Consider the following 15,073-nt stretch of genomic DNA (forward strand, 5'->3'; position numbering starts at 1 on the left):
CGCCGAAACCCTCACGGCTGAACAAACATGATTACATTCATCAGATTGAAAAACGGTTTTCAAACTGTAAAAATCAATGTGCTATAAATCATGGGGGTAATTACTGCTTTTAGTGTAATTCAGAGCATGATTAGCAAAAAAATGGATGGCGAGACAAAGCTTTCAGTATCGGGTTGTCAAATTTCTTTAATGGTTTTGCATTTTAGGGGGAGAAAATTGTTAGAAAATACAAAAACATTAGAAAATTTGAAAAATACAAAAACATGATAAAATTCAAAAATTTGAGTTTTGCGTAAAAAGAGGAAATGATAGTACATCAGTAGACAGTTACGGTATGCTAAAGAATTGTAAAGAATTAATAGCGTTAAACAGTCTCACTGATGATATGTCGATAGGTTTTTATACACTTAGTAAACTTTTTCGGGATATAAACCTAAGCAAGTTTGAATTTTACTTATTTCGTGGGGAACATTACTTGGATATATAGGTAACCCCTGAAATCTCATTTGAAAGGTCTCGTATTCTGATATACTAGGTCTTTATACTCAGTGATATCTGGGGTATTATTCCGGGACTTCTGCTGAATGGAAGTTCTGACCTAGTCCTTGGATAATACTTTCACCAAATGCTTGAAACATAGCATAAACCCTCAGCATGCAGATGAAACAATAAAATTGATAGTCGCTGCTGTTGTAACTAAAAGATCCTCTAAAGGGGACATACTGAAAAGTCGAAGCTGATATCTCTCTGCGCATACGGAAGTATCGACCTGAGATCCCTCAGTCCTCGCATACCTAATTTATGTACAGATATCATTATAGTATAATCACCTGTAAGACTGAATATTGAGATTCTGGATACGGGAGTATATTCAAGAGGTGGGACACATGAATGAGTTTAAGTTCTTAAAACATCTAATTCGTATCCAGAATCAGTTGAAATTTGTATGAAAATTTAAGTGGATCAGTATATCGACAATCTAAGTGAATTGTTTAATTCTTAATGTGTAACTAAGCTCAACGGTACTTGTGACTTGTCAAAAACTGATATGATCCTCTGACGCATACTCAAACAAAAACATTGTCTGTAAATATGTTTGTATATATTTCTTTACTACTTTATATTTTCAGAAAATACAAAAAGATTTTGATTTCTGCTTTATTTTCGATAAACCGATGTCTGAGTTGCTGAGTTTCAAAATCTGAGTAAGCTGATTGTGTTTCTGAAAATAAAACAAGTTCATTAATTTGATACTTGAATTAAAATCAAAAATTTCAAAAACAGTTTGTGATATCTCCAAGGTCATTAATTTGAACTTGGAAGATTAACTGTGAGGGAGTTGGATTCTTTAACACTGCCAAATCTATAAAGTTTGTTGATAGGAGGAGTGATTTAGAGAGTTGAATAGTGCCAGATTACGATTTCTGGAAAATTAAATGTTCAAAACGTTGTTACTTATAAATGTCTGAGTGTTACAGATGTTATACCAGACTACGATCCCGAAAGCCGAGTCTAAGGGGGAGTCTGAAGATGAGCTCAACGCAAACGGAAGCGTGCAAAGAGCCAGGTATCGTTCCTGGAAGAGCTTGTAACCGGAAAGCCAGGTGTCGATCCCAAAGCACGGAAGCTTGACGAAAGGGGGAGCCTGAAGAGTTTACCGAAAGGGGGAGCTGAAGCTGAAAACAGATCCACGGGGATTCTGTTCAAACAAAAGAGAGTCTACGTTGATGAAGACGTGTTAAAGCTTCAAGAAGACTCAAAAAGAGAAAGACAAGACGCTACGAGTTGACTACGGATTGACTACAGCAATATCCAAGGGGGAGTCTGTTAGTGCATTATCTGTCTATCGTCTCCGTCAATCTAGTCCGTAGCAGAAACCGAAGAAAACGAGATTTATATTGTTATATTAGTGATAGTTAATCAAAAAGGCAAGGTGGCATAACTGTAATTAATGAGATTTCTCATTAAACCCCTTGGCCTATAAATAGAACTCTAGGGCTTAGAGTTTAGAACTTTTGGAACTTTTGGAACTTTTGCCACATTAGAGCTTGGAGAGCTAGGTGCTTGGAGAGAGAAAGTGGCAAAACGTGATTCACGGAGCTTGTATTCGTCACATCATAAATAGAATCACCGATTAGTGTACGTTATTGTGTGTTCGGTCACGCACGTTCACGGATTCCGCACGTCGAACGTTCGTTATGCAATCGAACGGTATCGAAACCGATCCTACAGCTCATTAGTGGAGTGTATGTAGTTTTCGTATAGAAATTTTTTGGTATATATGTTTTCGAACCCCTGGTTTATAGAAATTTTTAGGTCCGTTGACTTCCGCCCCGAGTCGGAAATCTCAAGCTTCGCCACTACCTACCTTTAGTGAATATTGTTAATTTCATGTGTTAATTTGGATTCATGAGACCAATTAAATTAAAACCCTTTAGTGGATCATTTGATTCTGATCATATAAATCTTCTCAGACGCAATGCAGACGCAATGCAGACGCAAGGCTTGTGTCACAAATAATCATGTGCAACAAAACACTTGTAACTTGCAAGGTTGGTGGTCCTTTATAACCCTTCAGTGGATCATTTGATTCTAATCACGTAAATCTTCTTAGACGTAAGGCTTGTGTCACAAATAACCACGTGCAACAAAACACTTGTAACTTGCAAGGTTGGTGGTCCTTTACATAATCCAAGGAAGGCGAAGTGGAAACGCAAAGTACTACATATATTATATATATGTTAGAAAAATAGGCTAATACGACTTGAACCTAACATGAATATGACACGAGTTGAACTTGACACAATTATTGCATCTTTAATTTAAAAAATATTGTGGCATTAGTCTATTGGAATCAAATTTTTGTATTTAATGAACAAAACGAAAAATGAATCTTGAATCTCAAAAACCATCAAGCTCTAGTACCAAGTCATGCCCATATTAAGGGTACAACCAAAAATCAATAGTACTTTCGATATAACTTGTAAGGAATTGTTACTCCTTGACCTCTTTACATGGATAATCAAGCATATTACAATTGCAAGTTATTTGACTTTTTTTAGCCTCAATTAAAAGTTGTTTTGATTTTTTTTTTATATTTCAATTACACATCTTATACTATAAGTAATAAACGTTTTTACCTTAATTTTTTTTCTTAAAACTTTCGTTTGTTAGTTTTTTTATAATAACTAAATACACGGCTGCTTTAATTTTTTTCCTTGAGATTCCAGTATAAATTTTATATAAAACTGAGTTGTATTCAAAATTATGGTACAATGACAAACTGACTCAGGACCGACTAACAACATCGGTATCAGTATCAGTGTTATCGGAACAAGCATCGGTATTTATTTTTATGGTCTTCAATCGATGTAAATGCGATTTTATTTTTTGAGTTATATTATACAATTTTGTGTAATAAAATCATTATAAATATTCTTACATCCACTCGGTTTGTAGTTGTACCGTTATTATACCTATATACATTTTAGTAAGGGTGAATGGTGTTTTTTTTCTTTCAATGACTTTATTACACTTACATTCTCTACATATTTACGTTTCTACCCTAAACTTTAATAAAGTGAATTATATGTTTCTAATATAGTTTTCATAAAACCGATGAAGTTTATTTTGTTTTTTGCTTGTAACTTTTAAGATATGATAAAATTCTAAGTACGGCTTTACGATGTGCTTATTTTTATCTACGTTCATATATCAATTTTACTCAAAACCGTGTTGTGAATTGTGTGTGTGTGTGTGTTTTTTTTTTTTTTTTTTTTTTTTTGAAAAGTAACACCCTTTACATTTTTCCCCAATATACTATTCAGACATGTTTGTTTTATCTACGATTCGATAAAAATTCATTCAAAAAGGTTAAATATAGTTGATTTTTTTTACTATGTGGAACTAAATAACTGCCAGCTAAACATCGATATCATTAGCATATGTGTTTTTATAGTTTTCTTGACGTGATGGTATGATATTCGCAATAAAATATTTTTTTATACCATAAGCTATATCGAATGCCAGTAGGGTAACAGTACCGTGACAAACCGAACCAATATCAGCCGAACAACCTCGATATCGGTATATTTTTTATAGTTTTCGGTTGATGTAAAACATGTGTCGTTATCCTCTCAGACATAAACTTTTTTCGTTTGCTAAATCAAATGTTGGCACCGTACCGTACCGTGCCAGATGAAATAGATACAAACCGAAAGCCTGTTGCAGAGGACATTTAATTCCGCTAGTTGTTAAAGAGGGACGAAACATCGCAAGGCTTCGCTACCGTCACATCCCCATACCAAATACGATTTTACATTTTGAGGGTTTACACCCTTGACCCTTCTACCAACTATAACTAGTTTAACACCCGTCCGGTGGACGGGTTACGTTGATGTATTATATACTAACAACATGGATCAAAATTGGTAAATTTGCAATTATACTATGTAAAGAAGCGGATATATGCAATTTTAATTTTGGGTTGGATAAATATGCAATTAAGGAGTTTTACTAGGGGAAATATGCAATTGCCCAAAAAAAACATTAGCTATTGATCATTACAGTCTGATTAAAAGGACTTTTAGGTGTTGTTTGTTTTTTAAAAGGTAAAATGTCTATAGTATACGGATTACATATGTAGAAGAAAAGGTGGACTAAACCTGTGCAACATGCAAGAAGAAGCTGTTGCGTATATTATATATATTTTTATCTTTTTTAGAAAAACAAACACAATCTTAGAAGTTCGTTGCGTATATTATGTGTATTTTGATCTCCTCAAACCATATAAAATGTTCTATTATAAAAGTCATGAAGTAATCAAGAAATTGGACATTGCCCATCTCTCTTTTCACAATCTCTGTCAATTTTCTTAACTTTATCACTTACCACTCAAGATTTTCCTTATTTGTACATTGGAAATTACTGATTGGCCCATTTCTTTAATTTTCTTCACATTATTGTTATGTAGTTTCACAACGTTATATGAATAAAAAGGAAAAAAAAAAGAAAACTATATGAGGTGTGGGCTTATATGGACCAGTGAAAAGTATTTGCAATACATTTCTATACTTATCCTGAACTATAAATCCTAGCTCTTGTCAACATTAATCTAGAAGATGGTGACAACAGAGACCTCAAGAACCTAAAAAAAACTAATTTATACTTTCTCATGATAATGCTATCAACGTGACATATCTTTCTGAGGGTTGCGGTGGTTACCATTAACCATCATTAACAAATCATAAGTCTTATTCTACTTAATGATCGATGTTTGTTACTTTTAGACAAGGATTATTAGGTCATTCTGGTTTAGTCCTCACATTGGTAATTAGTAAAAATTTACACTGATACAGTGATACAAGTATCAAATGTCATTGATTTTTAGTTTAGTCCTTAGATTGTGTCATTCCAGTAGCTAGAACTAGAACGAATGTAAGTTTTTTTTTTTTTTAATAAAAAGTTATGATGCCAAACTTTTCTATACTTGATTATAGAATCTTAGTGGTATGCAAAGGAGTTACACATGAGTACAATGGCGGACTCGAAAAGTTTTTTCACGCACCATCAAATAATTGTCCGGTATTCGTATATCGATCAAGAAGGATTTCTAGTCGGGTCGGGCCATCGAAAATTTTTAGTATTCATGCGTATATACATAAAACAATTATAAAGAGTACGAGGTGATAAAGGGGTTTGTTAATTGTCAAAATTTCTTCAAATCTTTTGATGGGCTTGTTAATTGTTATTACCCTTGGTTTTGAATATACAATCAGAGGTGTACCTACTAGATTCGGATGGGAGTCGATAGTACAACCACATATGGTGCTTGTTTCTCTGGATTTGTTAGGATTATGGCAAGTCTTTTTGGGTTTTTTGAGCAATCTTATATATCTCTTGTTAATTTACTTTCACAAGCACCAAGTGTTAGGATCTGAGTTTTAACTTGTGTGTTTTAGTGTCTGGATAAATAAAGTATTTGATGAAATAAATGAGATGTATATGAAATGGAAAGATGAAATGCAGTGGAATTAAATGAACATACAAGAATGGAATGTTATCAAAATTGTTAATCCAAATATTAGACCCTTGGGTATGGGTCGGGAAAACAATCGGGAAGCAGACGTGGAGGGGACCCCGACGGAGAACACCGCCCCCCGGTCCAAGTTTCTGTGCAATCGGGGAATTATCCCCGTCCAAACATTTTTTGACCGTTACTTTTTAGACCGTTGAAAACCGTCGAATTCTCAAAAAAAAAAAATTTAAGATCCTATTTATACTCCATTTTGATCTTTAAAAATCACAATCCATTTTCAATATCAATCTCAAATCCATTTTAAACATTAAAAAAAAATCATGGATCTGAGCCGACCGAACCTGCCCCCATGCTTTTCCAACACACTCGCTACTCCCTCGACCCAACCCGATTCGTATACAACATAACACCGATAGAGTCGTTTTCGTTTGGCGGGTTTAGTCAATCTCAATAGGGGTCTGAAACAGACTCTGGCGGGGTTGGAATCCATTCCAGGGAGATTCCTGCTTCGCCTGTTTAAGGTCTGGCGTGATTGCCATCCAGAGTTGTAACCCTGACCTCGTCACTGGTTCTGAACAAAACTGCACTCCTCCTTAGATCCTACAGGGCAACCTATCGTCTCATGCCCACCTCTACACACCTTACACTTAGAAGTTATCTTGACCTGAATGTCCTTGACCATCTTTTCTAGGGATTCTACATGAGCAGTTAGAGCTATGCTAGAATCTATCATATGAATGCCCTTAGGGGTAGTAGTAACGCCCCTAGAGCTAGACTCGGTGTAAGTACTAATGGCTAGATCCTCCATCATCTCAAGGCATTCAGCGGCGGTTTTAGTTTTCATCATGTTACCGCCTACTGTGGAGTTAAGAAGTCTCTTGGTTGCTTCAGATTATAGAACTTCTCCACGACCCTGCAATCCTCAAGACCATGGTGAGGGTACTTGTTCAAAAGTCCCTTGAATTGGTCCCATGTCTCGTAGAAAGACTCCCCTGGCTGCTCATTAAATGCATAAATAAGATTTCTAAGACGAGTTGTCTTAGTAAGGGGAAACTACTTTTCAGAAATTTAGTCTAGAGATCAGTCCAAGAGGTAATGGCTCCCTATGGGAGGGAGTCCAAACAAACGACGGCCCGATCAGTGAAGAGGGTTTAATACTTTAATCTAATAACCTTTTTTTAATCCCTCTCGTCTGTGAGACTTGTACCCAAGAACTCCCACTTCTGAAGGTTTTTAAAGGCTTTGTGTTTGTCAATAGACCACCACCTGATTGATTTAATGTATTATAACATAAGCAATAACTTATAGGTAAATGAATCTTTAGAATAGCTTAGAGGATGGTTTAGTGTTATATATTTTATATCATAATGGAGTTTAGTTACGTGTGATTGATAGAAAATAACATTAACCTTTATGTGTACGTGCCCAGTACATATGTGTGCTCAATACTTTTAGGGTAATTAAAGAGTTAGATGCCCGGATAGTCCCTATGGTTTGGCATTTTTTCATTTTTAGTCCCTAACTTTCTAAAATTACAGCTATAGTCCCCATTTTTCAATTTCGTTCCCGGATAGTCCCTAGCGCGGATGAAGGTTAATTTTCTCAGTTAGGTGGATGTGAAATGACAAAAGTACCCTTTCTAGTAAAACCCCTAAAAATCCATCCTTTCATTCAGATCCGTACACTCACCATCAACTACAACCACCACCACCCTCCACCGGGGAACCACTACCTCCGCCGTACATCCACCATCTCCGCCATTAACACCACTCCACCCCTTAATAAGCTTTCAAATTTCATGAAGTTTTGATTCTGTTTCTCCCCCTCCCCGATAACTTGACTAATTCATGTTTCCTTTTTCATCAGGTGAGTGGATAACACTTCAGCAGGATTGGCGTTTACACATCACATCATCCATGTTGACATTGTAGAGGTACTTGGTTTCCTATTATAAAAGATATTACTAAGTTGCATCTTTAAGTTCAGTGCGAGTCCCATCTTGATCTTGAATGAAACAAATAAATTTATTCTCAGAATTTGATATTACACATTCTCCTTTGAACATATGGATTAAATTGATTCTCAGAATTTGATATCACACATTCTCCTTGGAACATATGAATTAAATTGTTAGTTTACAAGTTGATAATTTTTGTACTGTTTTGGTAAGTGAACTATATAAGGTTAAATGTTTTAGGATGTCGCAGCAAAGATCTGTTACTCAAAGAAAATGAAAAAAGGGATCAGATCTTGTGTGCGATGTAGGGACTGTTGAGAATCAGATCTGAATCGCATCACAAATTTGATTTTTTTCAACTATTGAGAACTTTTGTTGTGTTGATTGTTTGATTTAGAAAAAGAAAAGGAACGGGATTTGCAGGTGTTGTTCAGCTTTTAATTAGTGGTTGTAGTTATGAAATGTTTTAGATTGAAGGTCTTGAAGAATAGTTGCAGGTTTTAAATTTGGAATTGAATCTTTGGTGTAAAAGAAGGTAGACAGTATAAGTGACGATTGTGATTGTCGAGGGTGGTTGTGGCAGTGGTGATGATGGCGGCGGTGGTGGTTGTGGCGGAGGGTGGTTGTGGTAGTAGTGATGATGGCGGAGGTGGTGGTTCTCCAGTGGAGGGTGGTGGTTGTAGTTGATGGCAGTACTATCCGAATGAAAGGATGGATTTTTAGGGGTTTTACTAGAAAGGGTACTTTTGTCATTTCACACCCACTTAACTGAGAAAATTAACCTTCATCTGCGCCAGGGACTATCCGGGAACGAAATTGAAAAAGTTGAGGACTATAGCTGTAATTTTAGAAAGTTAGGGACTAAAGGTGAAAAAAGGCTAAACCACAGGGACTATCCGTGCATTTAGCTCGTAATTAAAAATTCAGAAGTTATAAGTAAAACTATGAGCAATTATATTAATATCTTACGTTGAAGTATTTGGACCTCGGTGTTTTATTGTGGCATCCCACGTTGAGAAATATTTAATATTTTGTAATATATAGTAAGGTGTTGTTGAGAGTATATATAGTCGGCCTTTAGTTAAATTTATCGACATAGATATGAGTATAGTATGTTAGACACAACTTTATAAATAAAATATGTTTGATGGAGAAATACAACCACCTTGAAACAAACTAAAGTTGATTATAAAGTAGTAAAACATCAATCTTTTTCTAAAAGATCATGGACCTCAATGTTTCATGCTTGATAACCAATTCAGGTATTTGTGACAGCTTTTTATACATGAAATCGTTCAACAAATAATTAGTGATCAAAGTTATAAAATGTAATCTAAAGAAAAAACAAAAATCATGATTTTCATTGTATATGGCAGATCAAGGTATATCGAGTTCCAACACTAGTAACATATATTCGCTATAATCTCTCTTGGGATGTAAAGATGTAAAACATCAAGATGAGGCACTAAATATATAATAAAAATTTGGCAAACTCCAAAAGCCATGTGAGAGCGTGAATTTTTCCCTTCACGTTCCACTTACATTGTAATCGTGTGAAGTTAATAGGTAAAATTATTATTATGAATAATTTGGCCCTTAAGTGAAATACGTGAATATATGTTCGAATAATTTTGAGATTAGATAATATTTATATATATATATATATATATATATATATATATATATATATATATATATATATATATATATATATATATAGGGGAAGGTTCATTTGAGAAAAATCTTCTTGTAAGAAAAAAAATTAAATTAATCTAGACCATGTATTTTTTTGATCAATGGTTATGAATCAAGATATCATTTTTGTTAGTGCATGCATCTGTCGACTTCGTCTTGTATCGAGTCTTAGACTATATAGGTTAGATCAGGGCACGTTGTACGAGAAAATAGCTGATTTTAGGTTGTATAGAAGCTGATTTCGCTTGAACTTAGTGATTCCGCTTGAATGTGTTTCAAGCGAAATCATCATAATCAGATTCCGCTTGAACTGGTCTTTATATGTTTCAAGCGAAATCATGGCCCTATATATATGGGTTGAAGCGAAATCATATGTAACAGTTACTGAATTTCATACCGAGGTGCTGTCGGTGTGACTCTTGCTTGTAATCATTGTTAGATCAATCAACAAAGTGTTTAAAGTGAAAAACAAGTTGTTCTAAGTCTGTTTCTTGTTTTTCGCACCTGAAACAGATCAAAACTCCTCTGAACGACTCGTTCGGGTCTCGCACACGATCCTACAATTGGTATCAGAGCTCAGGAGGAGGAGTTCTGCAGATTACAGCCTGTTTTCATTGTGTTTTCTGTCTTCTACACTTTCTTTCTTGAATAGAACAATTTTTTACAGATAAAATCAGCTCAATTTCTCACAGATTGTGTAAAACTACATATTAACAAAGCCTTGAAAGAATCAGTTTAAAATTTGAATTAAAAATGGCAGAAATGGACCTTCGAAGTGATTCCGCTTGAACGGACAAGTTTTGTTTCCGCTTGAAATTGACATATTTCGCTTGAAAAACATTATTCCGCTTGAAAAGTTTCAAGCGAAATCTGTGATTTCGCTTCAATCAGTATTTCGCTTGAAAATTAACTTGCTATTCCGCTTGAAACTCTAATCTTTGATTTCGCTTGAAGTTTGTTGTTTCAGGTGATTCCGCTTGAAGATTTAGTGGGTTATTTCGCTTGAAAGGGTAGTTTGGTATTCCGCTTGAACTTGGATTTGGTTATTCCGCTTGAAATTGTCTGATTTTGAAAAATGTGTTACTGAATCATGAGTGAAGAATTCTACAACACGTTTGCAACATCTCTGACTACTCCGGCTTCCATTGCTCAGAACATGAATTTGGAAAACGAGACCGGAACTTTACAAAAGCCCCCGAAACTAATGAGCATAGAAGAGTATTATGTATGGAAAGATAGATTCGAAAACTAGGTTCAAGCTAACCATCTGAGATCATGGGAATGTATTCTGAAGAAGTATGTTCTACCACGTACTGATCTGCAAGTTGAGAAAACAATTTCTGAATTCTCTGACACAAAATGTGATATGTACAAAGCTGAAAAGATGATGATCAGTCTACTTCAGCAAGCCATAAAGGAAGACATCTTTATATTGCTTCAACATGACAAGACATCAAAATCAATTTGGGATGCTCTTAGAATCAAGTTTGAGGGAAGTGAAAATATGATTAAGAGCAAAAAGGCATTGCTTAAGAAAGAATTTGATCTTTTTACTAGTTTGCCCGAGGAAGATACAAAGAAACTAATTGAAAGATATTGCCACTTAGTGCGATCTATGTCCATGCTAAGCATAACCAAAGATCGTGAAGAATGGGTAGACAAGTTAGCTGATGCTTTACCGCAAAAAGAGTGGGGTACTTACTTGATGATCTTAAAGAATACTGGAGTTTATGATGGGTTGACTATTTCTCAGTTCATTGAGAAAATTGAGGGTCAAGATTTGGAACAGCAAAAGATTGCGAGGATGAACAATCCAAGTGGTCAACAAGATGTGAAAATGTACTACAAAGGCAATGTTCCAGAAATTGAAAGAAGCCTGAAGATTCAAACTGCTTTTAGTGCTGGAAATTCATCAGAAAATGTTGATCAGGGTTCTAACAACAGTAGTGGATTTTCTTCATATGCAAGTGTTAATCCAAAAGATACAACATCAAGTTTTCAGCATCAAAGTTCTAAAAGTGGAAATGGTTATGTGATACAATGCAACATTGCTTTGAATCTTTCTGATGGTCAAAGTTTCTCTGAAGAGGTTGCGAAAGATCACATGGCATTACTTGGTTCCGTGCTACTATCCTATGAAGGCTTGGTTGCAGGGAGGATCGGAAATCCTATGCTAACAAAGGAGGATTACGATCAGATAGACGCTGAAGAGATGGAGCTGATGGACATCAAATGGTGTCTAGCTAGTGTTCTAAGAAGAGCAGAGAAATTCAAACTGATTACTGGAAGAAATGACTTTCTTGATGCACATGTTTCAACTTTGGGTTTTGATAAATCTAAAGTTACTTGTTTTCGATGTAGGGAGAAAGGTCATTTCAAGAGGGAATGCAAGAACAGAGAAGCAAATGAAGCTAAGAATTCGTTCGGAAAAGATGACTACTACCGGAAAGCTATATTTCAACAAGTTGGTCAACAACAACAAGAACCACAAGTAGCTCATGGTAGAAAAGTGATAGAGGATTCGAAGAGAGCATGCTTAGTGAATCAAGACAATTTTAACTGGAACAAATACATTTCATCCGACAGCAAAGCATGCCTAATCAATCAAGATGATGAAAGGTTACCTGAAGGCTTTAGCTGGGATATGTTTGTTGATGATAAAGGAGAATTTAAAGCTTTCATTGCCAAGATTGTGAAAGAACCAGATATTTACCGAATGGATGAAATCTATTGGTGTTAGTATGAAGGATCAAGAAGAGAAGTCTGTTTCATCTGATGAAAGCTCACAGATTTCAGATGACAGTTCAGAAAAGGAAATTGTTTTTGATTAAACACCATCTGATTCTGGTTCTTCGGATGATAGTTCTGACAAATCAGTAGAGTTTGATCAATCTCCAACTGATGATAGTAGTGATGATGAGGAAGAAAGACATATTAATGTTGCAAAATCTCATCTCTCTCCTGAAAGTTTTCATTTTTATTTTGCAGATCACCTGGAGAAGTTGAAGGAAAAACGAGTTGCGAAAGAGCAAAAGCAAATGAAGACTGAAGGTGTTGCTCAAGTAGATGAAAATGTTCAAAATGAAGAAGTTAAAATTGTTGCTGAGGAGGTTGGTGAAACAGAAAAGGTGACTGAAGTGGAAAAAGTGGATGAGGTGGTGAAAACAATTGAAGTAGAAAAGATTATGGAAGTCATCAAGCCTTGCTCAAAGTGTTTAGAACCATGCAAGGAATGTGCAGCTAAAGATGAAAAGCTGGCTGAGTATGAGAAGATGAAGGAACAATTATTGTTCAATCTTAATTATGTGAAGGAGTCTTATGATGTATTGAACAGAATAGTAACTGGTCTTCAAAAGACAAATTCTGAGAGAGAAAAAGCTTTGACAATGATGAATGCAACAATGATGACGAAACAAAAAGCTATAAATTTCTATATCGAAGAAAGTGCCAAATGGAAACAACAGTTGGAAACTGAGAAAATTGCAAATGAGAGAATCAGACGATTATTACAGAGTTATTCTAGTTCTGATTATCTTATTAATCGAATTTATCTGACTGTTGCAGGTTTCGAAGCTTTTCAAGATGACAAACAAAAGAAGAAAGATACTGGTAAGAAACCGACTGTTAGCTATAACAAGTGTCCGCCTCCGATCTGGGAAGGTTATTCTCCCAAAAAACCAAATGAGGAGCAATTTCAAAAAGCAGTTAATATAAAGCTAAAAACCGATACAACTGATGAATTACCAGAAAACATTGACGTTACTTTCACATCATCTGACACTGATCATGAGTCTGAGTTAATCAAAAAGGTGGTCGATCAGGTGTTGGATACTGATGAGGAGTCTGAGTCAAAGTCTGAGTCTGGAGGGTCAAGTTCGTCAGTCAACAGTTCAAAACCGATGGTTAAAAGGGCTTACAGTAAAGAGTTTTTATTATCAAAATCAAATTTGAATGATGAAACATTCGAAGTAGCATATACTTTGAATGATTCTGACAAATTATATTCTGACAAAGAGTTTCCAATAAGAAGTGTTAAAATTGAAATGATCAAAAAGGTTTTCAAAATGACAGAATTTAATATTTCTGAAATAAAAGATTTAAATCTTACTGGAAAACCTAAAAAGTACACTTCAAGAGTACAACAACGATTAAACAAGAAAAGGGTTATAATTTTGGTTCTGGTTTTCAAAAGAAACCAAACCATAATGGTAATTTCAAAAAGAAAGGTTTAGGTTTTATTCCACCTGAAAATTATAAAAATGAGAAAAATTCTAAAACAAAAACAGAATTTGTTTCAGGTGGAAGTGCTGAGGATGAACAGAAGAAACCTTTCTAGAGACAATCAAACCAGGAGTTTCTTGCTGAGAAGAAAAGGAAAGGAACTGGAGTGTTTCATCCAATAGAGACTCGAACCTGTTTCAAATGCAATAAAGTTGGTCACATTGTATCAACTTGTTCTCAAACGACAAAGACAAAACAGGGAGTATCTGAAAAACTTAAAGAAAAATTTATCGATGTTGAGTCACCAACTGAAAAGTTCAAAACTTTTGAAAATTCGATTTATGAAGTTGGTGAGTGTTCAAAGAAAAATTTTTACAAAAAGAAAGCCAAGGACAATCAAGTGTGGGTTGTCAAGAAGTGTGATGTAAAAGTCGGCGATGAACCTGATTCCACAAAATCAGGGGAGCCACAGGTTGAGGTTAAAAAGGAAAACTCAGTACCTCCGATGGATGATGAGAACTTTCCACCATTGAGGTCTGAAAATTTTAAATCAAAAGTTGGTAAGGTTGAGATATCGAATCAATTTTATTCTGAAAAGAAAGAATTTGATGTCGATAAAGAATTTAATGGAAGCGTGAAAAAGATTTTTGGAAAAATGGTTCATAGAAAGGTGACAGGGGTAAAAGAGTTTTATGAAACAAAGAAAGCAACATATACCTTGACTGAAAGTGAACTTGATAAGCTATCATCCAAGCTTGCTGAGGCTTGGATGTCTGTGTTTAATATGTGAAAAAACAGACTTGCCGGAGATCCCAAGTTTGTAATCGTGGTCAGGAATCGGCATCATTCTTGTTAAAATAGATTGTGTGAATGAATTTTTAAAGTTGATAAATTTTACAGGTGATGGACTATGCCGGAGCTTCCATTTTGGTAAGTGCGAAGCAGGAATCGGCATCCTAGTTGGTAAAATGTTTGTGTAGATGTGATATTCCTACAAGTTTGGTCTTACAATTGGTACAGAGGTTTGAGTGTGCATACTTGCAAGTGGTAAATCAGGGACATTAAGTTGTACTTGATTTTCTACAAGTGGTTAAAATTGAACAAGATGATGAACCGGTCCCTACAAATGGTAAAAATAAACTTATTTTCCAGAAAAATCATTT

General features: G+C 35.1%; 1 non-coding gene across 1 annotated transcript; it reads left to right on the forward strand.

The window, feature by feature from the left end:
- The first annotated feature begins 6,962 nt into the window (after positions 1–6,962).
- Positions 6,963–7,069, forward strand: LOC118489512. Its single transcript, XR_004887532.1, has one exon. It is a non-coding gene; the product is annotated as a small nucleolar RNA R71 (small nucleolar RNA).
- The last annotated feature ends 8,004 nt before the right edge of the window (positions 7,070–15,073 follow it).

Source organism: Helianthus annuus, chromosome 17, assembly GCF_002127325.2.
Source record: "Helianthus annuus cultivar XRQ/B chromosome 17, HanXRQr2.0-SUNRISE, whole genome shotgun sequence".
NCBI lineage: Eukaryota > Viridiplantae > Streptophyta > Magnoliopsida > Asterales > Asteraceae > Helianthus > Helianthus annuus.